Source organism: Pezoporus occidentalis, unplaced genomic scaffold, assembly GCF_034315485.1.
Source record: "Pezoporus occidentalis ecotype Australia unplaced genomic scaffold, CSIRO_AGI_Poc_V1 ctg227, whole genome shotgun sequence".
In the NCBI taxonomy this organism is placed as follows: domain Eukaryota; kingdom Metazoa; phylum Chordata; class Aves; order Psittaciformes; family Psittacidae; genus Pezoporus; species Pezoporus occidentalis.
The window spans coordinates 871,973-898,540 of NW_026914148.1; the positions used below are offsets into that span (position 1 = coordinate 871,973).

Genomic DNA, 26,568 nt, shown 5'->3' on the forward strand with positions numbered 1-26,568 from the left:
TACAACTACACATTATCTATTGAGATATTATTCTAGAATAAGTTCAACAAATAACCTAGAGCTAACCTGTTTTCAGAAAAGTTTAGATTCTGAATACAAATGGGTCATTAAGTTCAACAAAGTAAATTGCAAGGTCCTACACCTGGGTAGGGGCAATCAATTTTTATGTTGAGGACACCAGAACTCCACACAATACTCCAAGTGAGGTCTCACAAGAGCAGAGTAGAGGGGCAGGATCACCTCCTTCAACCTGCTGGTCACGCTCCTTTTGATGCAGCCCAGGATACGGTTGGCTTTCTGGGCTGTGAGTGCACACTGAAGCCAGCTCATGTTCATTTTCTCATCAACCAACACCCCCAAGTCCTTCTCCGCAGGGCTGCTCTGAATCTCTTCTCTGCCCAACCTGTAGCTATGCCTGGGATTGCTCCCACCCAGGTGTAGGACCTTGCACTTGGCATGGTTAAGCTTCATGAGGTTGGCATCAGCCCACCTCACAAACGTGTTGAGGTCCCTCTGGATGGCATTCCTCCCCTCCAGGGTATCAACCGAACCACACAGCTTGGTGTCATCGGCAAACTTGCAGCAGGCACACTCAATCCCACTGTCCATGTCAGCGATGAAGATGTTGAACAAGACCAGTCCCAACACCGACCCCTGAGGGATGCCACTCATTACTGGTCTCCAGCCGGACATTGAGCCATTGACCACAACTCTTTGCTTGCGAAAGACTGGCGCTACTGATCAACTTCCAAAAATAATTTAATTTTTTGAACATTAACAGCTGTCAAAGTATAAACAGTTAATTGCCTTTTGTAGTTATAACCTTGTCTTCATTCTTCCAAAGTAATACATTCAGAAAATGTTTGCCTCTTCAAGCAACCAGCCTTATTTCAGTGGGGGATATTGGATCTGAGTCTATCTAGTACAATTTCAAGACAGTGAAACTGCAACTGATAGAAACTTCAACATGATTAGAACGATCTGTTATCCCCACATATAAACTTTTCTGGTTTTTATTTTTTTCCCTGTGTAGTAGACCTCCTTTTATTACTTTAATGGCTACATTTAAGGTGGAAAGTGAAATGATTTTTGGGGTAATGTTTTAGTGTCTGTTTCACAATGGTTTTTATTGAGCTGTAAAGCACTGCATGCATAGAAAAAAGAAGGTGCATTTTAGAAATAAAACTATTAAGTAACATTATCTTGCCATGGATCATTCCCACTGGGATAGAGGCACCATTTGAAAAGCATAACTGAATTCAATTAAAATATGATAAATTTTGATCTCCACCTTACCCACACTTTCAGCATTGCATGCTGATCAAAAAGCTAATAAAAGCATGACTGTTTATGTTTAGCAGCTTTTGCCTGATCACATATTGTACAACACGTTCATATTTTTCCCTGGCTACTTACAGTAGGGAATAACAGCCTTCTCATATGTCCTACACGGCGACATATGTGTGGATGGACACATAAGTCCCCATACCTAATTACCAATCTACGGTCCATCAGTAACAATCACTGTTACTTGTCATTCCCCAGAAGACACGCTTTTGCATATCATGGCAAGAGCAAGTGGAGTCCAGATGGGAGAATGAAATGACTGTTTATATCTGACACAAAATCACAGAAATGTGTGTCCAAAGTAAAATTCACAGAAACAACTTCATTATATTTTTTCTGTGGGACAAATCCAGAAACTGCATGTACCTTCTTTTCTGTAAGCAGACACCGACAGAAACATTGGAGATATGCGTAATTATCTTGAAATGACTGTTTCCTGATTCTCTCTGAAGAAAATGGAAACTACTCCAGTTAATTGAGAGTTAAATTAATATGCATTTCTGAAATACAGGCCCCATATCCATGTCGCAGGTCACTAGATCCCATGATCTGCACACAGGAGATTAACAACGTCTTTTGAAGTATATTGGTTTTCCTATCACATATATGAACACTGTTTAATATAGAAAAGTAATACTAAAACCCAGGTACACAGTAGGGAAAGACCATTTCTGCTTTACAGATGGCCAGCTGAGACATGAAGAAACGACGTGATTTTTCCCAGTGTCAGACAAGATACCTGTGTCAGAATGGAGCAAATTTAGGCCTTCTGAATCTTGGCTGATTTTCTGAGCTGTCAAACTATTTTTCTTTTCTGATATGAATAAACCTCTAGTTGCAAAGTGGATTGGTAAAAGCATCATGGGATTAAAGACAAAAAAAGAGAAGAATCATCTGACACAGTATAATATAACCTGTATAGCAGCTGCCTTCTCCAGAATTATATCCCAAAATATTATATAAAGTTAAATAACACACTAATTAAAAAAAGAAAAAGAAGCAGAAGAAAAACTAAGTACCTTAGACAAAAAGATGTTTCAACTGAGGCATGAAAATAAATGTAGGTAATAATTATCACTTATGCAATTCTTTTCATCTGCAAAATGCTGTATAAATATTACTTTCAAAATCCTCACAACACCTCAGGAGGTGGGTAAATATTAAGCATAATGTAAAAAGTTATGCCCTCATATGATATAAACCAATTTTCCCTCTGGAAAAAAAAAAGGTTGGAAGGCAAAAAAAGTTTATTTAAAGCACCTGAGCTAGCCACATTCTAAAGAAAAAACCCTATACTGCCATCCAAGAGGGTTGTAATTCTCACAGGCATACATGAGCTAGCTTTAATTAATCTAGCACAGACTCGGCACATGTATGGCAACTAGGGTTCAACAAGGCTACAAAGTCTATTCCAGATTCCAGGCAAATAGTGTAGGACAGTTAGCCTGGATTGCATTCAGCACTAAGTGGTCATTAGCAGGATACAAATTAGCTAATTAAAAGCGGACGTGAGTACCTTGTTCAAAGGGTCCTCATACATCTACAATGTAGCATGAGCAGATCCAAAGCTGAGGCTGAAACTGTAGAGCTGGCTCCGAAGTTTTCTCCAACAGCTCAGAAGCAGCTATGCAGGCACACACAGTGAGGCTATTTCACACATGATGGAGCTGCAGTGGAGATGGAGCTTTTACACCTGCAGAGCCTGCCAAAATAATGTAAAAGGGCAAAAGGGAAGGTGGTAAGTCTAATCAAAGACAAAGTTTTGGGCTGAATAAAACACTTAACTGCTTGGAAAATTCCATTAGATTGATTAGATACTTGCCTTAGGGGCCTCTTAAAACACCTGTTTAAAAAATAATAATAAAAAAAAAAGATAGCTATTGCAATGCGGCTTAAAAATATTGGCAAAGCAGGAAATGGAGCTTATTAGAGCTCAAATTAGATCTGAGATTTATGTGAAGAACATTTGGTCTCTTTAAAAGGCCTGCTTAATCCCTAGATGGCTTTTATTATTTCTATTATTATTATTTATTTATACAGTGGCATGGTAAACATTGGTCCTCCCCCAGAGAGTTTACAATACCTGTTCAGGCAAAGAGTCAAGTACAGGAGTAACTTCTTTTACAGAATAGCCTCCCTGGGAACCAATGAGATTTAAAGAACAACAAAAAAAAAATCAACTTACTGACATGATTCCACCTTCCAGATCAGACTCTCTAGTCTCAGACATTCAGTCTTAAGTCACAAGTGTAGAACCCAGCTCACAGGAGTAACTACCTGAGTTTCAGTAAGTTCTGTTGAGCGAATCTCAGTGTTTTGTTCCAGGTTATGGATGAGAAACATAAGCAAAAGCAATAAAGGGGTGAAGATAAACTGGTTTGTACTGCTAAGTTAGTTTCAGTGAAAGTCTTTCACTAGTATTTGTAATATTTTCTCAATTGGAGGAGTGAAAATAGTCAGTGATTGAGAAACAGCTACAGGAGGCCGTTTAATGCAAAACAGGGAAGCTGCAGTTTTTTTGTTACTTCTTACTGTACACTAGTGTTAACGAGCTGTTTCTTTAGGGATGACTGACCAGATCTCTCCATCTCTACTCTCAGACTTCTGAATTTGAATATTATTATAGTGAATGTATTATATTTCAGGTATAAACTTGAAGTAATATTGTGTGGAAGTGTTCTTTCTTATTTTACTTTCCAAAAGTACTTATGGTTCTGTTAAAAAAAACTATATACTGTTTGTTTCTCTGGAAGATGACAGGATACTATTCTCCTTCTTACCTTCATGATGCCCCTATTTCTGTGAATGGAAAATTGGAGCTACCTCAAGTGACTTCTCTTTTGGAGGGTAGTGATGACTAGTCCAAATGTACAACCCTATTTGCCTGCATATAAACTTTTAATAATGTTCATTAAACTTTATTAGAATTGTACATGCAGCCAGATCAGGGTTACAAATTAAAACCTCAATCCAGCAAACACTTAAGGAGCTTTATTCATTTGAGCAAAAAAAATTTCTATACTCACACACTTAAACTGAATCTGTAACCTAAACAAAATCCCTTTTTGTTTAGTCCTCTGATATTAAACTTAGAAACATACAGTCAAGAAAGAAATTGCATGTTACTACTGCACAAAGGAGCAAACCACTCCCCAACTTTTTTGAAACTGCATCTTTAAAAATTATCACTATGTATAAAAAAATTTCTGATGCAACAGGGTTGGAAACACCAATGAACAAATGAAATATGACTATATGCATGTAATGATATACAAAAGTCCTGGTCAACAGGGACACTGAAGTCTGAAGAGGCTTTGCAATAGTCTTTATGGGCAAAAGGATCAAACCAACAGAGCCTGATCTGAGGGCCCTGTGAAGCCAGTAAGATTTTCCCCATTGATAAGGTTTGAATCAGATGTACAGTGACAAACAGAACTGTAGGTAAAGATGCAGCCATAAAAGCCATAAAGAATTTTTAAAGACAACAAACATGAGTGTCATAAAGCCAAGGTCAAACTCCCATCAACCAGACAAGTATGTGTGAGTTATACCTCTTTTAGGCCTAAATACAGTATTTATTGGTATTGATTTACCTTGAAACAAAAGATAAATTAATCAATTTATTTTAAAACTATGGTTCTATTAATTGAGTAATTTCCTTTGACAAATATTTCCTAAACCCATTAGCAGTTATACTATTTTTTTGTTTATATCTGACATGAGACTATGTATCATTATTCATGCATAGTCTGATTCTGATACCTTGCTTACAATTTGTTTTGTATATTTTGTTATGTAAGCAAGAATTAATATACTCAGAAATGGAAGAAATATGCTATATAATCTTTGACTACATTTTTTTTGAATATGACATACATCATCTTTAAGTTACAGACAACATTCAAGATAGCCTGAGTAAAACACAAATAAATACACATATGGGCAAGGACAAATATACTAACTGGAAAATTCTATAGAATACAGGCTTGCATATGGGTACATTAAGCATGTGTACCTATAAAAGCAATGGAAATCATAATCTGACTCCAAATTTTCGAATAAGCATAAAAAATTGTCTAGCTTAGATAATAACAGTCACAGGTTGCTCTCCTACAGCAACAAGGTGACAAAACCTCAGATCTTCCATTTCAGTTTCTGCACATGGGAACACCCCATCACAATTAGTACACTCTTTTCTAAATACTAGCACCCTCCAGTGTGCACACCCAGTAACATACACCCATCCCTTGTTTGGTGAGCTTCCTACTGCAAAGATAACCCACCAAGCAGGAATGCAGATTAGATGTGAAGTAGCAGACGCTTTCATACAAACCCAGGTTTGCACAATTCCAGTGGTGGAAGTATATAAAGACCTGGCAATTCTGACAGAGTAATTCAGATGAGAAATTGCTGTGAAAATTTGGAGACTTGCCTTCAGATGTATCATTTCTAAGGCAACCAGGTTTCCTGTCCTCACTTTTTTCTTCCACTGCTGCTTCTCTTAGTCATTTTCAACTAGTGTTACATGAGTGAAGTTCTCAGGCCACCTGGACTCAATACAACCTACTTGAGTCTTTTCCTTTTGACTATCATACCTTTTTATCATGGTAAGTCACAGAGCCTGAAGCCTTTCATCACGTGTAGGCAGGCATCTCCCCTGAAAGTCTTTTTGTTAACTGCGAGGAAAAAAGGACAAAAGCATTTTTTCTTTTTTTTTTTTTTTTTTGTTCTGATACAAAAGAATGTTTCTATTAAGTAGCTGAATTGAGAGTATGATGACTCAAAAAGGTAAGTACCATGTAACTGATTTATGTTCATTCCTGTGGTTCCTATTGCAATTTTGTTTTGATAATTCTTGTTATTTTGGATTTCGAGTATATGGAATGACAGGAAAAAAATTTAATGTTCAGAATGCTGAGACTCCCTGACTAGTTAATAATCCAGGTGTTTGTTTCTTTTTCTTTTATCCTTAGTCATAATTATATTTCTCTCTCAATAGTTAGCTTGGTTTTTATTTATTTTTATTATGTTTAGGTTTTTTAGAAAATATATGCAATTATTATTGATTTGGGCCTACATGTAATAGTATGGTTTTGTGGCATTTTAAGTTCTCATATTCACATCAAGGGAAGATGAAATAGATAAAACATCTCTGAAGGAATTGTCTGTGGTAGTAACTAGGTTGTAAAGTCTGACCTTATGAAACTAACCTATGTGGTTCAGTTGAAACGTTGAAGGGAAGCAATGGCATCCAGAGGGACCTTGACACGCTTGAGAGGTGGGCCAATTCCAGACTCGTGAAGTTCAACCAAGCCAATTGCAAGGTCCTACGCCTGGCTAGGGGCAATCACAGGCACAGCTACAGGTTGAGCGGAGAACAAGTTCAGAGCAGCCCTGTGGAGGAGGACTTCGAGTTGTTGGTCAATGAGAAAGTGAACATGAGCTGGCTTCACTGCGTGCTTGCAGCCCAGAAAGCCAACCGTTTCTTGGGCTGCATTAAAAGGAGCTTGACCAGCAGGTCAAAGGAAGTGATCCTGCCCCTCTACCCTGCTCCCACGAGACCTCAGTTGGAGCACTGTTTGCAGTTCTGATGTCCTTAACATAAGAAGGACATGGAGCTTTTGAAACAAGTCCAGAGAAGGGCCACAAGGATGATCAAGGGGCCATGAGCACCTCCTGTATGAAGACAGGCTGAGAAAGTTGGGGCTGTTGAGCCTGGAGAAGAGAAGGCTGTGTGGAGACCTCATAGCAGCCTCTCAGTATCTGAAGGGGGCCCTATAAGGATGCTGGAGAGGGATTCTTCATCAGGGGCTGTGGCAGTAGGACAAGGGGTGATGGGTTTAAACCTAAGCAGGGGAAGTTGAGGTTAGATATAAGGAAGGTGTTCTTTACTGTGAGAATGGTGAGGCACAGGAAAAGGTTGCCCAAGGAAGTGGTAAATGTGCCACCCCTGGAAGTGTTCAAGGCCAAGTTGGACAGAGCCTTGGGTGATATAGTCTAGTGTAAGGCGCCCCTGCCCATGGCAGGGGTGCTGGAACTAGATGATCTTAAGTTGCTTTCCAACCTTAACTATTTTATAATTCTATGATTCTATTTTATTATTCTGTGATTCTGTAAGTTATGTAATGAACATTGTAAACTAGACTGTTGGAGCTCTATGGTATTTCAGGGCCTGTCACACTATGCCTTCTGAATGCTCCTCGGATTATGAAAATGGTCTAACCTGTCTTGAAACTAAAACTAAATTTTATTCCTACTGATCTACTCACAGCATCAGATTCTAAGGGCAGCTGTGACTTAACAGAACCCAGACAATGTTCATACAGGTACCTCTTTTCCTTTTCAGAATTTCTATTGCAATGTAATGTTTAACCAAGAAACCACTACCGTTAAATTGTTTAATTTGTTTACAATTAAGAGAATATACTTCTCATCTAAATGTTTTATTAATATCACTACAGATATTGCCAGTAGCATCTTACAGTCATATTTTCAATTAAGTCCCACAGATCTTCAAAGTTATTTATGTGCCCAAATTCTAATGAAAGTATTCTGCAAAGCAGCCGCCTAATGTCTTTCAGGATGTAACTTGAAATCTTACTGGACTTTTACAGATAGATTAGTTTTGATGCACAGGGTCTTAAGTAATGTAGCCATTTTTGAAATCTGTGTCTTTGGTCTGCCATGTAATTGATCTAGAACAATGATCCAACATGTTGACAACATCTTCCAGCCTAATCTGGCCCTGGAGGTGAGTCTGAGATAGACGTGTCTGTGAAAGCAAATCATCTGTATAGAAATCAATAAAATGATGCAAAAATATAATAAGAAAACACTCACAGGTGGCCTACTAATAGGTTTTGCAACTCTTCCTTTATATTTAGATTTATCAGTAAACAAGGAACCATCACTGTCTATTACCAGGCACATAATCTTCAAGGCTGTACTTTTTGATTATACAATTTTCATGAACATTGCCTTTAATCAAAGTATCTTACCTGCTAATTCATGTCCTGACATGGCATTTCAGAAGAGGTAGCTGGATTTTTGACTGCTTTGCAATATAATGAGTAAAGCTTGGATGCTCATATTGTAACATACTTTCAAATGGAAAATTATCTTACTCTTAACTCCAGAATTATGATCTGTTTCCAGAATATTAAAATCTCAATATTCTCTTTTCACGAGTAAGGTCAATATAATTTTCTTCCCTATTTAGGATCATGTCCTGGGTTTAGCAGTAGCAGTCAATTTTTCTCCTTCTTGGTAGCTGGTGCAGTGTTGTGTTTTGACTTTCAGCCTGGGAACAGTGCTGATAACACCGATGTTTTCAGTTGTTGCTAAGTCATGTTTACCCTGACCAAGGACTTCGTGAGGCTCATGTTCTGCCAGGGAGGAGGGGAAGCCAGGAGGAAGCAGAGACAGGACACCTGAAACAAACTAACCAAAGGGGTATTCCATACCACAGCACGTCGTGCCTGGGGAGGGGTAACTGGCTTCTGGGTTGGACTCGTTTTTCGGCGGGTGTTATTGTATTCTCTTCCCTTGTTATTTTCTGTTATCATTGTTGTCGTTGGTGGTAGCGGTGGTGATTTGCGTTGTACATTGGTTGCTGGACTGTTCTTGTCTCAACCCATGGGAGTTGCACTCTTTCGATCCTCCTCCCCATCCCTCCGGGAGCGGGGAAAGGGAGAGCTGGGGCGGGGGAGGGGGCCTCAATTGCTTCCAGCCCGGCACCACTCACTGGGAGTGAGTGAACAAGCTGTCTGGCTAGGGTTTAAACCACGACACATCATGAGATAATTCAGGTTGAACGGGGCCTCAGGAGGCATGTAGTCCTACCACCTGCTCAAAGTAGGCTCAGCTGTGGTCAGTGAAGAGCACTCAGGGTTTATCCAGTTTGATCTTGAAAATCTGTAAGGACGAAGACTGCATAACCTCTCTGGATAACCCATGCCCCTGCTTGGCTTCCTTAGTGGGAAAAAGGTTTCTCTTCATCTCCAGGCTGAACCTTTCTTGTTCCTCCTTGTGCTTGCTGCTTCTCACCCTCCCACCATGCATCACTGTGAAGAGCCTGGCTCCATGCCCTCATGAACCCCCTTGCAGGCACAGGGGACTGCTATGAGGTCCCCCAAAAACTTTACCTTCTCCAGCTGGACAAGTCCCAAAACCTCAGGCACTTGCAGTGGTTCTTCACTGAACTCACAACAAGCTTGCCAATGTCTTTCTGGTTTTTGTTGATATTTACAAAAAAACAACAGCAGTTATCACAAAGCAATGGGTAAAATTAAATCCCAGAATCCAGTGATGTCTTCTGCTTGAAAAAAATGGGGTTTCGCAGGGCCGAGATATCACAGGTAGATTCTTTTATAATGCCTACCTCTGGCACACTCTATTTCTGAGTTTGCTCATTCTTACCTTTGATATTTATAATGTCTCCCCCTCTTCTAGATATTTAATGACTTACATGTTCCCAAGTCACTTGAGAAAAAATGTTGACATAATAAAATTTTTATGCTTCAAAGTAATAGGAACAATGGAGAGATGGTACTTATTAAAATATGATTACTGACTTGAACTGTATAGAATGGACATACTTATAAGAGAAAATTCTTGTCCTCCCAGGAGCAACGCTGTATATTCACTTTTGTTTTCAGTTCCAAATAGCAGGAATGTTAAACTGGAAAATGCACCTATTTTCAATTATGGCACTTTTCTGTGCTTCTTACTTTTCCAGTGGTTTAACTTAACTGCAGCAGAGAGAGGCTGGATGAGAGCAGTGAAAGATGACATCATATCTGTCTGAATTAACAAGGTGATAAAGAAGTACTGTAAGTTCAGCTGAATGGATCAAGAAGTAAGTAGAAATATAGTTTCCCATAGCTGCCTAAGACAAATCATGAGAACTGCTGTCTTTGGAAAAAAATCTCCTTTAAACCAAGACTAATTAATTTCACATTCTTGTTTTTTGTACATATTAATACTTTTTATGGTTCCTTAACCTGAATGTTTTTTTGACTTTTTAAATTTTAATGTGTTATATGTCCTTATGTTAATAAATAACTGCTAGGGTTGTTTTTTCCACTTTATTTTTCTACTATTCACACCATACCTACTTCTACATATTTACATTTATTACAAATGCTCTGCCTGCTGTACCTACAAATTATAGAATGTTGTCCATATGTTCTACCAGGGTTTTTTAATTTCCCTGAAAAATACTTTCATTCACCACGTACCAATAATTGTAACCAACTCTTTATTTTCAGTCAACAGAAAAATGTTCACAACTAAAGAATAATCTTTCATTTTAACATATACAATGAAGATGTGGTTTTGCTGGTATGTATCATGTTTAGAGCTGAGAAACAAGAGTCTAGAAAGCAACTCCCATCCTTGACTTGGTCACCAGGTTCCTTTCTGATCTTGAACACATCAAATAAAACTTAAGCTAAAATTTTGTCTTCACAGTTTCTTTATATTAGATTGAGATGCGCTGTATGAGGGACTGAAGCTGCCCTTCAGGGACTCTTAGTGCCATGATGTTACAATGACAGCTTGACTTGCCTCCTGCCACCCCAGAAGAATTGAAAAAGAAATCTATCCACACAGTGGAAAAGATGGCTAAGAAGTGTGTTTTCTAGGAGCTGGTTTAAAGAGTTAGTTAGACTAAGAGCCAGTATTAAAATAACTACAGTAACTCAGGATTTTGGGTCTCAGCTGATTGTCCACAGGTTCGGCTTAGTCAAACTACTCTGATAATTTGCAAACCCTAGGCTCTGTCTGCCCAGTTAAAGCTCATTAACAGTTCCAGAGGCATGATTCTTACAGAAACATCACAAAAGAAACATGCACAAAAGAAGGAAGAAAATGTGAGGAAAGGTAAAAGGCTTTTGACAGATGAGCTTCATGACCAAGCATATGCAATTAAGAATGGGCAGTTTTAAGACTTACCTGGGCTGACAAAAGTTGGCAAGTAAACCTCACAGGTATCTCTGAGAGAGAAAGCTGTAAGGAACCCCAATTTGAGGAGATTTGTGTTACTGGGTTGAACATTCTGCAAGTAGACTGAAAATCTTGGAAAAGTCTTAATTTCCAGTTCTAAGAAAGAACTACAGAACTGGATCTGCTCCCTAAAACTGTTTTCCTGCTTCATTTATTTCTCCTGCTGTTTTCCTTCTTAATTTATTTTCCCCGTAGAGGCTTGGCCTTCAGCTCCACTCTGTAGATAAACCATATCAAGACCAGATGGGGTAATATGTAATTGCAACATCAAAGTGTGCAGATCTGTAGATGTATCTGTAAAAAGAACCACGTAATCAACCAAGCTCAGTGTTAAAACATGAAACGTCTTTTGATTGGACATTCTGGCTGTTTGTAAGCCCTACAGTGTCAGACAGGATAGATTTATGTTTAACATTTGTTGATTGATATTTAGTAATTTTTCTATTACAAAAATAAGTGCAAGACTGCCAAGTCCTCCAGTCCATACCTTTAATTTTGCTTGTTGTTAAAAGGAGAAAACCTCACCAGATCCTTGACTGACATAAATGGAATAGCATTAATTTCTCCAGGGGAGAAGTACAAACTTGAATTATGGAGTAATTAGTTCACAATATTGTGGTGGTTCATAAAGAATTCTTACAAATTAAATGGACTGCAAGTGGTCTTAATTTTTTGGTTTTTTTTTTAAGTTTTACAAATCCCATCCACTCCCATTCTTTCCAGGCTCTTTTCCTGCTCCTTAAGACTCCAGTGGACTGCAATCATAAGGGAAAAAATCCAGTACTCAGTCAATAATTGGGTGGTAATACCACTTGGCACACTTACCTGTGATAATAAGCAATGATGAAACTTATTTTCAGGTAATCTAGGTCTCAAATTGTACTTTCTATAGCTAGTTTTCACAGTTCCAGCACCAAGAATGTACAGAATTTTTACAACAGCACTTCAGAGCCTGTTTGGTATATAATTACTGACATAGTATTTTGCAACAGACCTCTAGGAATATAAGAACAGGTTTTTCATTATTTTTCATTTCAAACAGGCAAGCTGAGTAAGACAGAATAAAATACTTTTTGCAAGAGTCATACATTAAACTGGATAGGGAACAGGGTTCTTAAATCTCTTCTCTCCTTTAACTCTGACTGCTAAACCTTTTTTTTTTTCTGCAGCCATAAGAGCTGTCCAGGTGTTGCAGACTGCTTATAAAGTTGTTTTTTTTTCTGCAGCACTGCTATTTCTCTGCAAAGTGGTAGAATATAAATATATGACTTTCACCACTGCTGTCTATATATTGTCTTTGAAGTCCTTATTTTTGTTTAACATTAGATAACTGAAGATACCATTCATAAAAGTCAGTAGCACGACATAAAGTTACCCCTCATCAAGAAAAGACCTATTCCTCTAAAAGGCACTAACAGATTCCTAATGATGACATTTTGTTAAGGAGCCCTCACGATTCTTTACTGAAGGGTGATTTGGTGTGCAAATGATACCAAGAAATACATATTTAATACAAAGCTTTATCTGCTTTATTGATCCCATTAATACCTCACTCTGTTCCCAGAAGTGATGGCTCAGAGATCTTACTGAGTGCTACAAGAAGGGAAGAGGGAGCATGTAATGTTCCCCCAGGTCTGAGCTAGCAGTTGCCATGTTGGTGCCAAACACCTCCAGGGCTAAAAGTACCTGCTGCAGAGAATCCTTCTGCAAAGTAAAGATACACTGCATAGATCATAGATCTAAAAAGTTAGGACATAGAGAGATCAGTAAACCACATTTATCATTCTTGTGTAAGAGACTGGTTGCTTCTGCCCAGACTGCTCCTGGATAATGTGAAGGATAGTCTTAGTCAAATAAGGAAGATATTTGCAATTTGCAAATAACTGGCAATAACCTAAGCAAAAATTAAGATGACTACATTATTTTCTTGCTCTTTCACCAGAAATCTCCTATGTTAACACTCATTCCCAAGCAAAGGTTTTCTACCATATGTATCTGACAGAATCTATCATCTGATAGATGTTTCAGTTTCACCCCCCACCAAAAAAAAAAAAAAAAAAAATCAGTTAATTTGTGATGGAATATTTCTTAGACTATTTGCATAGCTGAGTTAGGCCACGAATGATGGGAAAGGCTGATAACTGCAAGGTTTTATCTATACAAAGGAGAAATGTAAGTATTTGTTTTCTGAGACTGGAGCTAGTTGACTCAGTCTGGTGCCACATACCTAAGGTATAAATCTCATTCAACAAAACTACGAGTCTTTCTCCTGAACTTTTATTGCGTTGGTGGATCATGAGCTATAAGTTAACAGACATTTCTAAAAATTGTTTTAAAACCAAATACATCGTTACTTAGGATAACATTAATACGATGAACAAAAAATCCTAATTTGAATACAGAACTAACAGGCATGAAAGAACAGAGATATGACAGAAAAAATGGAACTTGAGTCTATTTCTAACACACAAAAGAACTACCATCTTCCTATCAATATGGTGATTAAGCTTTGTCAACCATGCAACAATTGCTGCCCTTGTTTATTTTTTTGCATTGTCAAAAATAGAAGCTGCCTTTCAAATGCAAAAATGTAAAAGTCACCATAATTAAAGGAAATGCTACAAATTCCTATTAATTAAATTAAAATTAAAAAAAATAAAAAAAAAGGAAAAAAGGAAAGAAGGAAGGAAGGAAGGAAGTTTAAAGCCTAGATGTTTAGACAGCCCTGCAAGCCCCCTTGTGACCTTACTCTGATATTTAACAAAACATTAATCTTCTTGCCAGCAATTATAAAGAATACAGTGATGTAGTTGGGACTCAGTGAGTGAGTAATAGTAATTCCATTGTTCTCTCTTATTTATGCCTTGGCTGTACCAGGCAGATGAGGTAAGTTGGGGCGTTTTATATATTATTATTCTGAACTGGCAATACATAAAGGCTGATTACACAAATATCTGTCTGTTTCTGAAGCACTGTTTCACACCACTTTCCAGCTCATGATCAAAGCGTTTCAACATTTTATTACGAAATCATGAATCCCCACTTAGTTTGCATATGAATTGTAGTCTTTTTTTAAAAAAAAAACCACTGGTGTACAACAGTGACAGTGCCTTTTGAACTAAGGAACAAAACAAGGTGTTACACATTGCTTCTTGAAGGCAATGACTTGCTGAATAATTCTGTTTGTTGGAGCACAGTCCAACCTCCCAATTGAATACAAAAAGCCTTGAGACCAAAGATTTCTTTTTTTCTTTTTTTTTTTCCTGTGAACAGGCCAACAATTTTGTTTCACTCGCTAGAAAAAAAGAAAAAAGCAGAACCCTATCAAGAAATTGAGAAAATGTTGCCATGTAGCTGTAATTATAACAAATCTAAGAGAGCTTCCTTCTGTATTTCTGAAATGCAATAGTTATGCTAAAAAAATTTTAAAAAGGCATTTTTTCAGTTAATAATATCCCATTGTGCAAACCTTACATTGTGAAAGTTTCTATGTGGGTTCCATATACGTGTCATAAAGCACACTAAAAGAATGGTAAAAAGGAGGCAAAGCATACCCTAGTAAGTTATAAGCTGGTATCCTGCACCTACTTCTTAGGGGAACTGTTATGGTATCTTTAAGTTCACATTTACTATATTTCAAGGATCGACTTCATAACAAAACCCACAATGCTCAATCTTTCTGCTTCAGGAAGAAGAGGGGTTAAGGTATCCATTCAATTTTTTTACCCTTTAAGAAACTTGTATTTCAAAGTCTTAGAACTGTAAATCACGGATTAGAATTCCTCTGACTTTTACAAGAACAACATCTCATTGTTGATGCTTATGCTAACATGCATGTTTCTGTATGACGTTCTTTTAAATATACCATGAACATACATGGGTTTTCCTTCACAGTAGTCCAAAAAGTGTGCCATTCTTATAAAATATTTTTATATTCTAAGGATTTTTTCAAGTTTGCTTTACAGAATACAATCATGAACTGTAAACAATCTTATAAATAGAAAAAAACATTTTATTAGGCTTTACTGTCAGTGATTTGCAACTATTCATTTTGTTGAAAGTCTGCCATTTGTGTCACTTCAGTCAAAGCAGGAGTTGGTTGTAATTTTTGGCCTCTTTTATTTGCAATGTTATCTTCTGCTTCTGCTCACTTCTCTGTATTGGCAGAGACAGATTCAGCTCATGTTTATAAATCTGATAATGTCACCAAATCAATATTTAAGGTGGGAGGGTAAAAGAAATTGCTCCTATGTTTCATTACCTGCCTAAAGAATGAAGGATCTAAACTCTGATCGCAGTACTTCCATATGGCTGTACAGTGAAAGATTGCACAGCCAAACAACAGCCTAGTAAGGAATACTTGGTTTGTTAAAAGATTTTTTTTCAGATCATCAGTAGGGGGCTAAAGTAATTAAACTTAATACAGCATTTATTTTCTGAACAACTAAAGGCTTAGCTTGTTACACCGAACAGTATTTTCCTCTTGGAGTAAACACATGGAGGTTATCCAAAAGCAGATTCAGCTCAATGGCAGCTAATGTAACCTGGCTCTGTACTCCTTGTGGGACTGCAGTGTTGTGGCTGTGAAAATTCATACATCTTCTGTCAGATGATATAATTTCTTTTACCAGCCAATTCAGTACATTTGAAACATTTTACAAAACTGGCTACTACTTCAGACTTCCTCTGTGAAGTAACTTTGAATATCCACGTTTGACCTTAATATAATTTCTTCAGTACATCTTAAAACTGGGATGGGTTTAAATTCTGCATAATCATCACTGCATTTTCTATACTAGCATATTTTAAAGCAGAACAGAACAGCATTGTGTTGGGTGAGATTAACAATTACATTTTTATAAGTATAAATACTTTATTAAATTAATTAATACATGTATAAAAACCTTAATATTACTCAACCTCCTTGTGCAGACTTCATAGAAATGCCAGATCAAACAAGGAGGTATCCCTGTCTTAATATCAAACTTCAAAAATAATCCATCTGATCCTATTCACAGACAGAGAGGATGCATCTCTGTGTACCCTGCAAAATCAGTGCTCTCCATGTGTGAGACACAAACTTACAAAGGCAAGAATTCAGAGTTGAGCCTTAAGCCCAGTTGATAATTTGTTTCATTGTTGCAGCACATATGAGATATGCAGGACCCCCAGCACCTCTGAAGCTCCCGTTCTGTTCCTGCACAGTAGGGGTGAGCTAAGGATTGCATTGTATCCATATCCCCTCAGTTCTGGTGCCTGGGTAAGCTTTAAGAAAGATATTTAATGTTATTTGAATGAGGTTTTATGATGATGTTGAAAAAAACAGTATTTGTGAAAAGTAACAAAATCCTCTCTCGAACTAAGATGTGATAAAACTGCCACAATATATCATGCAACTTATTAGGAGATTACACCATTCCTCTGAGCTATGAATTTACATAGTGTTGGAAACCATAAGAGATAAGAAAAGGCACCTGTGGCCAATTCTGAAAGACAGAGAAAATATACTTTTGCATGACAGATACTTATATGATGAATCTAGTAAATTTCTACTTCAAAACCTGATTTTATGGAACAAAATTTATCAAAGCTAAAGTTTATATTATTATCTTAATAATTACTTTGTAGACTCATGAACCCCAGACTTTATGGGGTAGATATTGCGTTAGCTGTATTTTAATGTACCACAATGACAACAATTACTTTTAGAAACACTGTTGTAACATGTCCATCACCATGGAGTATTTCAATAATATTAAACCCATACAGAACAGTATCATAAGTAGATGCAGTTATCAAAACAAGCTTCGTTCAAAAGGCTTAGAAATTCTTATTCTTTACCTCTTTTCTACTTAACAACACTTAAGTGTTTAGAACATGTGAACCTTCCTGTGCAATGTGTAAAAACAATATTTTCAATATTATCAATACAGAATTAAGCTGCAGATTTCATGGAAATCTGGAGTACATCTTGAGGCACTCAGAAGGGAAAAGGCTACGCAGGAACAAAATGGTATTTTATTATGCTGATGCAATTAATGTGTAATATTTGTTATGTTGCTGGCTTATGTAGTTTTGTATTCTCTGTTTAGAAATATCTGATCTTTTTGCAGGTTAACTAGAGATAAGAGTGTTCACAGTTCTAGATCTCTAGGTCAAGATAATTTTAGGTCTTCCAAATCTGAAACATAGAGTATTTAAGTATTGTTGACTTGAGGACATCTTTAAGAATGAAAAAGACCACAAGCTCAGCATGACTAGTAGAAATCCTAAAGCCTAAGTTATTTTCATTTCAGATTTCTGAATTAAGAGGGCAAAAGTACTGTAATTCCCAGAAAAAAAAAGTTGCATGTAGTAACAGTTTAAGAAAAATAATGAAGAAGCATAAGGTGGAACAGCATGTTCTGCTGGGAGTAAAACAACCTTCACCTTCCTTAGGGCAGGCAGATATTGCTCTGTCAGGACTCCAGCTGTACTAAAGCTGGCTGAACTTCTAAAGAAAGCAGTTATACTTCTCCTTTGAATAGCCCTGCTACCAGAACTCTGAAGGACAATTAGGACAGAGCTGAGTACCCTTATAAGTTGGGAAAGTGGTCAGGGAAAAATAAAGGAGGAGAATATAAACACTGTCTGATAAGTGTGCACGTCTTACCTTCAATTTTTTGAGAAATGTTGCTGGTTTGTTTCCTCTTGTCAGTCCAGCTGCACAGTTACTAAACTTCTGCTAAAGCAGATTCTGAAGAAATATTACTTTGTGTCTCTGCCTCGAGACTTCTGTTATGCCAGGTAAGCTTAGTTTGCTTTGCCCTTATCATTGCCATGTGGAATTTAGAATAGACTTTGGCTCTGCATATGAAGAGGCTGGAGCCCACTCCTGAAGTGATTTCAACCTACTTTCCCACCAGCTGAGAAAACTGGGAGGCAAAATTTTCTTCTGCTGAGGCTACTTTACTTTTTTCTAACCAGCTTTGGGATTATGTTTCACATATCTTTTAACAAATTAACAAACAGGTTCTATTCAGGTAAACTGGATATTAAAATTTGGTTACCATATCACTGGTGGTAGGATGCACTGTATTAAACAGTGACTGACCCAGTCCCTGTTCGTGAACTTCTGGGCTAGGCCAAGAGGTACAAAGGTACCAAGGTGCCTAATTCCTGTCCAATTCAATGAGATTTTAGTATTTAATTCCTACAGTCTGTACCTCAGAAATATTTGTACAAAGGAAACAATTTGAAATTTGCTGTCCCAGGCAACTTCATGTCATTTTAGGTACAAAGATGACTTGGCAAGCACACAGAAAAAGACTCCTGACTGACATAAGCAAGGAGGTAAGCATTAAGTATGCAGCTCCTAAATCAGCCACATGTTGCACTGCTGAGCAGAACAACTGCAACAATATTTCTAAAAATTAGACTTTAAATACATACAGTAAATGGCCGCAGGATTAAGCCATATATGATTTTTGTCTCAACCATGATAGTATCTTTTGTCTTTCACATCTGTTCTCATTATGGACTCATTTTCTTGTCTATATTTGTATCCATTTCTTAAATCTGAATACTTGACAAATATTTCCACTGGCTTACATCAATAATCAAAGTCTGAAAATAATACTATAAATATAGTTGATTCATTAGGAAAATAAAAAGTATATTTACACTATTTTGCTTCCAATGTAGTTTTACATTACTTTGCAAATTATGCTAATATTTGGTTATATAATCTCAGCAACTTTTACAAAGTAACAGTGAGGAGTATCAGTGAAAAACATATTATATCCACTTTTAAATTTAGATGCTATTTATATCTGATATACATTCTTTCCAGTCATGATGGGACTGATGTAAGACCATCACTTCAGTCAGATATCTCCCTCTCTCAGACATTTCTTTGCTTTCTGTTGCCGAAGTCTACTCTTAACTGTCCATAAAAGGTCTTCCTAGAAGACTAATATGTTGCATCGGGTCCTTAGCATGTCTCTCTTTATTCATGCTGAGATCATATCTACTGATTTTCTAGCTCTTCTCCAGGTTCTGTGCTGCAGTCCCTTCCCTTCTGAAGTTTGTTTTCATAGATGACCATTACTTTCTTATATTTAATTCCTCTTAAGTGCTGTAATTTCCCAAATGTTTTTAATTCCATAAGCTGTTTCCTGTGATCTTCTCCAGACTACTTCTCAGCATGGTTTTCAGTTTTCTCTGGGGCTATATTTTTTTTATCCACCTCTTCCTTTTCTCTCTCTTCCCTCAGCATACAACAGCACTGGCCTCCTTCAGCCATAGCTCATTTGTCTGTTTAGCATCTGTTTGTCATTCATACCCCTTGATGTTATAACACTCATCTTTTTCATATTCTCATCTATAGCCCACTGTGAATAATTGCACAGTGCCTTAGAGTCACCATAGAGCATTTAGTTCTGTTTATTCTAATAGGATATTTGCCTCCTTATCTTCAATAGTCTTATTCTTCCTTAGGAAGTTTTAATATTGTCATCACTATTTCAAATTTACTGTTTCCTGCAGCTGATCTTTAATTAGAAAGCTGCAATGAGATGGTGAATTTGCAGAAGCCACACTTGTCCAGCCCACAGATATAAGAACCCACTCCTAAACGGAGTTTGTGAGATGCCAAAATGTAGGCCTTTCACTACTTTTATTACAGATAAGGAAGCCCACTGAAAATGTCCTGATTTGTCCAAATACTCAAGACATGTGAATACCACAAACAAGCTGGCATAAATTCACAAAAGAAAAAAAAAAAAACACAAAAAAACCCAAAACCGAAAAAAACCACCCCAAAACAACAAAAAAACATGCACTGATACTGTGGAATTAACTTTGGGTACAAAAATTGCTAAAATTGGCATGTAGTGGGCATGCTTTTTTAAGTTTTATCTATCTATCGCCTCTGTTTCTTTATGCATCTCTGATTAGGTGCAAGCTAAGCAAAGTAAAATTTTTGCACAGTTGCCTCCATCCTGAGGCTATTCTGAGTTTTGTCCATTGCTCTGAAATTATTGCAATCAGTGTTTATTTCTGACAAAACTTGAAGGCCAGAATCATACATCAAGGCCCAGCTGGGACATGTAAAATACACCCATTTTTTATATAAAATAAGAATGCTTGCAAGATATGCATCTGAGAGATATGGTGGATACAAAACAGATGAGGAAAGCCCAAGGTAAGAGTGAGATGATAATGGCCAGTGTAATAAGCAGTGCTACTGCACCTCAACTGCTTGGCTATGATTAAATTAATTTAGTAACTGCTACCATGCTAAGGAAAGGAAATAATGGCAGGATGGTAGTTTATTATCTTCTCCCTTCTGTAATTTACTCAGCACAAAAGTATTTATTAGAAACATATTTATCATGTACTCACTTTTGGATGTGCCACATGTTCCTCTACTTATGATGTAATAATTTCTGGATTTTTTTTTTTTTGAAGTGCTGTATAAAAAGACTAAGGCTGAAACTGGAAAAAGTCACTAGATATCAGCGCTGAATGTGAGATCAATTTCATAGGAAGAAATTCATGCCTTTAATGAGAAGTTTGCTCTAATGAAATGAAGGAGATCAAAGCTGATAGAAAGCAAAGCTATGTAATGAAACAGTGATTTAAGAAGCCTGGGACATTCATTTTATTTTCATTGTAAGATAGCTTACTTGCCTTACTGTTTGGTATTGTTTATTCTGGTGTCTGTACATGGTTTTGATTATATTAATTAGATTATTGGTCAAATTCTAAACTGTTGTAAATCAAAATTGCTCTTATGACTCCAGTGAATGACAGTGACTTATACCAGCTGATGATTTACCCTTCAGTGTCTTACAAATACAGGATAAAGATTTTGCAAAACTTCTAAAAAAGCTTTTTTCTCTGTGAAAATGTTACAATTTATTGCAGTTTTGCAAATGGATAGAATTTCTTGTTTTAAATACTTTAATTAGTTTTATAAAATGAATTGAAATTTAATTAAAGATGAAAAAAAGCACAGTGGAAATTTTTAAAAGGATAAAACCAGCAAGAAACACTCCCAGATTTGAGTGCCATTTTAACAGTAATCTGAACCAACATCTGAAACGTGTTATATAATTTTAAACATATACTAAAAATTATTTTCTTCCAGCTTAGAGCAAGTGCAGACTCAATAGCTCTTCCAAAGCTTTTAGTTATTTTCCCCCTCAATCTCTAGACATAAACAAACAAGAATGCTAATTAAAAATGTTACTTCAGGCAAGACTCTTGTCAAAGTAGTTAAACAGAGTTAAAGTCAATGATCAGAATGTAGGGTAAGATCTAGAGAAAGCATTCATCATGTAAACATGTTGCATTTATTCAGAGAGTGAGTCCCCAACAGTTTAACAAATGGTTTAATATATTATTGAAAAATATCACTTTTGCTCTTAATAAGAAAATCAGATATGTGCTCCCTTCTTTTAGTGCATATAATGAACATGATTCCAAAATTTATTTTTGATACTAAGTATCAGGGCAGGTTTTATTGGTGACTGTTATACCCTTAATTCCTTAAATTGTCCTTGTCTCTCAGAGGCTGTTGTCCATGGCACAGTACACACTTTCCCCACTATAACTACAGTTTTACAAGGGTTTATGAAATTTTCAGTACAAAAGGGAAAAGGTAAAGTTGATTTCTAAAAGGATGTCAGACTAGCTTGTATGCAGGTACAGTTAACATGCTGACAGCTTGGTTGTTCTTTCAAACAAGCAATGTAAATTCAACAGGGTTTGCTTGATCAGGTCTAAAGTGTAGAAACTAAAAGCATTTCTTAGCCTCTGAAGCTGACTACACATGCGTTTGATGTTCCCACTAGAAGGTGACCTAAGCATTTGAGCAGGGATTGCTGTGGTGCTATTGCAGCCTGGATGGTCAACAGGTACAAGGTACGTCAGGGTGGCACCTGTTACTAAGTTCAGATATAGTCAACAAGATGTGTTAGACTTTGACCTGGAAAGCATTTATGCATGTCAACAGTCCAAAATGACAGGAACTGGCACCTCTGGAACACAAAAAATCTTCACTGAATATGGAACACTCTATTCTGCCAACCTACTGAGACCCATGACACTGTTTATTGAGGTCTTCATGAAATTCAGTAAAATCCCTAGAGAAGTTAATGGCTTTATGGCTACTATATTCCAGTGGCCCTGAAGGGTCTCCAGAGATGCAGAAAAGCTAAGAGGTTTGCAAGGGTATGTGACAGAAACAAGCTCTTCCAGAACCCAAATGGACCCAACAGGATTCATGGGAACACAGGGCCTGAGACACAGCACCATGAGGTACTTGCTCCACACAGAGGCCATATTGGAAGCAACATATAATCCTGTTTACAAGCGTAAAGCTTCATCTGAAAACTTTTGTCTGTTTTGCTCATATGAAGAAGCAGATCCTGAGTTTGAATAAGCACTAACAGTTTGAAAAAAATTATTGGTAGTTTGTATTTGTTACTATCTCATTTTAGGTGTCCTGGCAAACTGTCTGCTATGTCTGCACACAGAGGGGAAAGCTCCTGCAAGAAAGAGTGTAACCAGGTTCTTGATGCTCTAGGTTTGGCTTGGATGATTTTCTTCTGATATACAGTGTTAATGTTTTGGTGGCTCTGCAGAATTGTCATTAGTTTATCAATCATTATTTTGTCACCTAGTTGAGTATTATGTTACATATTCTCTCACTTTCTATTTTTGCATTATATTTTTAACTTGTAGAAAAAATGTAAATGCCAGCCTGACAAAGTACAATGATGACAAAGTACAAAAGGAGCAACAGTAATGTTTACCATTCAAACAGATTCTCATATATTCTGTAATGTACGTTAATGTAGTCAAGGCAGTCTACTTAATGTTCTAGACAACACTCATTCAGTAAATTGAAACATTTTCATGGATTTTCATCTGACAATTTGAGTAAGCTCTATTTAGAAAATTATCAGGCTGTGTATCATCTTATACTTCATTTCAATGTGTTTGAAATCAAATTCAAAGAATTTCACTTTATTTCACGTTCCAATTTTTGCCTATACATTAATATAAAAATGCATTGCTACAGAAAGCTACAAATTATTAGCACCATAAAGCTAACTTCATAATAAAATAAATATGCCCGTATGCTCAGATAACTAAGTGAAATTTAATTATGTTTGTGTATGAATATTTAGGTAGCTATCTTCAAAAAAGAACCTACATGCTACAGTTAGTACCATAATGAGCATTTGTATAGTGTAGCTCAATATGCAACTTCAAATGAACTTGTGTTCTGTAATTTATGCCTTTCTTTTTAAGACAATATGTCCTCATGTTTTTCCAAGAATAGATGTATAACTTAGGGTTTTTGGCACTGATCCAGTTTACACATTTCCTGATCTGGCCTTACATTACTGGAAAACTTATTCCAGGATGAAAGCTCAGTTTGTGTAAGAAATAAAATCAATTCAATTGAACATAGATGACTGTTGCACAAACACATGTATACTGTGTTACACACAAATGTTGACATTTATCACTATCATTTAGAAGCAACCAAATAAACTCCTTCTAGTGAACCTGGTTTCTAGTGGGTGTATTTATGTAACATTTGCACTGAACTTAGAGCAGGCTGTGCTCTGTATAATGTTTCAAATAGCAGTGCTAAAATGGTGAATTTCTTTCCCATTGAACTAAAATTTTACGTTTCTGGCAATGGTTATGGAAGATAATGTACTTGTTAGCCAAAAAACCCATTCAGAAAATAACCTCACTCCTACTTTGATGTACAAATGTAACAATAGAGTTCTTTATGAAGGGATATGGCCCATCTTAATTTTATGTGTTATATTCCTTTTTTTTTTTTCTTATGTCAAAGATGCTTATCTTAGTGAAAGGCTTCTCCATGGATTATGTTTTCCTTCTTTTCTTTCTAGGCTACGCTCAAGATGAATGAACTTTATCTTTTCAGGAAGTTAAATTTTTATTTAAAACGTGAAATCTTGTTGAGTCCCAAGGTTAAGTGCATGGTTTCAATGCTGATATACTTTGCATACGGCTCTCCTATTTCTAGCTATATTTAACATTCTTTTATCTTGAAACATTTTGCTTAATTTCTCAGAAATGCCATTTTTTAAAAAGAAAAAAACCTTTTTGAGAATCAAGTCACCAGCCAGACTATCTTTTTCCTCTATTTATATGCAGGACACAATCCTGGCAACAATTTAACTCCAGCAAGTTGGAGAAATTCCACCTGGACTAAGTGCCCCACAACCAAACTGGCAGTGTGTTCCAGAAGATGGCTCACTATCAGACGGCAACTGAAAGTATATTTCATTTCTTTTTTCATCAAGGGAAATGAAATCAGTTATGAAAAAAATTTATCTCAGGGAGGTGGGCCTACATCAATTTGCTTTCAGCTTGGCCTTGCTTTCAGAGTGCTTTACGTTCCTTTTTTTTGTTTTTTTTTCAGTGCCTCAGGTCACATTGGGGCTCCTACTGAATCTGGCAACAGTATACTTCATTCTAGACTACATACATTTCATTAATATTTTGTTTAAAAAAACACCACTCCCAGACATTTGCCTATTAAAAGTTTCTGATGAAGGGTCAGGTCCTATGAGATACAAAATCTAAATCAACAGAAAATATTTCAGCGTTTCATAGTTATTCAGAAGATGCTAAAAATACATTTTGGGGGACCATACTATTTCCAATATCATCAGGAAAGAGCCATTCCTGGAGAACCATGAAGCATTTTGAGAGTTACAGTAATGAAAACATGTACAAACTTGACTTTAAGTTTGACTAGAACCATTTTCATTAACGAAATATTCTGTTAAGCAATCTAGATTGGATCCACAGTGCTCACCCCCAAGAAAAAGCAATACCTCCTGTTTTATATATATGCATAGTAATGATATTATATATCAAGATAAGGGTACTTCATCTATTAAAATTACACAAATGAAACAACTCTTGAAGATACTTACAGTACCTTTACTCTTTAAAAATATACTCTTTAAAAAGCAGAATTGAACGCCATATACTTTTTATGCCCAGGGCCTCACATCCAACCAGTTCTGCCCTTATACTTACACAAGAAGAAAAGGGAAAAGTTTAAGGTTTTGATGAAAAAGTAGGCATCTAATCTGGGCTAACCGGATGCATATAGCAGCATTCTTCCGCTTGCAGATCCCAGGTGAATAGTCTAGCCACCTCCTAGATAACTGCTGTATCAGTTTGGTCAACTTCTCTTACTAAGGTTTTAATTTGCAATTTCTAAGATTATGTAAAGATAGTGCAGAATTATTGTACAAATGTTTACTGGAATAGAGATTCAAAATGGGCTTTCACATAGAAGAGAATAATCCTAACATTCTGCATTTTAGAGCAGAGGCAGCTCTCTCACTTAGACCAATCACTGTAATCTGGATGCAATTGCATATTTTTTATTTTATTTATTTTTTATAAAAAAATTATTTTTTAAGGAAACTAGAAGGACTTTATGAATGTTTCTGGGTTTTAATTAGATGATTTTTCATCTGATGAGATGAAAGACATTTTTCTCAAATGATTCTTAATATTGTTCGACAAAACAGATTTGTCATGAGAAAAGGTAGCTAAAGCAAATTATCTGTTAAAGTGTGCTGCACAGTCCCTTACTTCCTGGAATGTTGAATTTAAGAGAAATACCCTAGTGTAGAACTACAACTCAGCATGAAGAACTGTGTGACTGCCTGCCATTTATCTGTCATGCTCAGGTAAAATCAGTGATCTTTGGGACAATGTATTGCACTACACCCTTACAGAATATCCAAACAGTGAAAAAAAGCAGAAAACCTTAAGAGAGCTACAGATTAACAATTTAGATTGATTTGCTGGTACGATTAGGTCTATCACATTCAAGTACCTTAAAACTGAATAATAATAATATTTTTTTAAAATTACAAATAAAAGACTAACTAGGACTATAATGACATAAAATAATGATGATAGACTACTGTGATGACAGTTCAAAAGGGATCTAATTTATCTTTGAGGTTTAATTATGTGTGGTAATACTTTTAATAATGGTAAACCCATACATTGGAGATTCCTGATTATTATTATACATTGGAATTTACATTAAGAAGAACTGGCTATTCATAGACATTATTATTTAGAAACACTATCTTTTTTTATATAAAGTATACACTACCAGAATTATTTAAAGGAGTGCTAATACTGAGA

General features: G+C 36.5%; 1 long non-coding RNA gene across 1 annotated transcript in view; it reads right to left on the reverse strand.

Moving 5' to 3' along the window:
* Positions 1 to 1,990: 1,990 nt before the first annotated feature.
* LOC134164891 (uncharacterized) overlaps positions 1,991 to 26,568 on the reverse strand; it is a 31,059-nt gene continuing 6,481 nt past the window's right edge. Inside the window, exons 2-3 of the long non-coding RNA XR_009965304.1 lie at positions 5,943 to 6,023; positions 1,991 to 3,049 (exon numbers count right to left, since the gene is read on the reverse strand). This is a non-coding gene — a long non-coding RNA (uncharacterized LOC134164891). The remainder of the gene's footprint in view (positions 3,050 to 5,942; positions 6,024 to 26,568) is intronic.